Source organism: Austrofundulus limnaeus, unplaced genomic scaffold, assembly GCF_001266775.1.
Source record: "Austrofundulus limnaeus strain Quisiro unplaced genomic scaffold, Austrofundulus_limnaeus-1.0 Scaffold161, whole genome shotgun sequence".
Lineage (NCBI taxonomy): Eukaryota > Metazoa > Chordata > Actinopteri > Cyprinodontiformes > Rivulidae > Austrofundulus > Austrofundulus limnaeus.
Genome location: NW_013952563.1, coordinates 1,122,082 through 1,122,544, shown reverse-complemented (window position 1 = coordinate 1,122,544; position 463 = coordinate 1,122,082).

Sequence of the window (463 nt, the reverse complement as noted above, 5' to 3'; positions counted from 1 at the left end):
ACATGTACACAGAGCAGCATACATGTACACAGAGCAGCATACATGTACACAGAGCAGCATACATGTACACACAGCAATATGCATGTTCACACAGCAGTATACATGTACACACACCAGTATACATGTACACATAGCAGTAGACATGTAAATACCGCAGTATACATGTACACACAGCAGCATACATGTACACACAGCAGCATACAGGTACACACAGCAGTATACATGTACACACAGCAGCATACATGTACACACAGCAGCATACATGTACACACAGCAGCATACACACACCAGTATACATGTACACATAGCAGTAGACATGTACACATAGCAGTAGACATGTAAATACAGCAGCATACATGTACACACACCAGTATACATGTACACATAGCAGTAGACATGTAAATACAGCAGCATACATGTACACACAGCAGTATACATGTACACATATCAGTAGACATGTAAA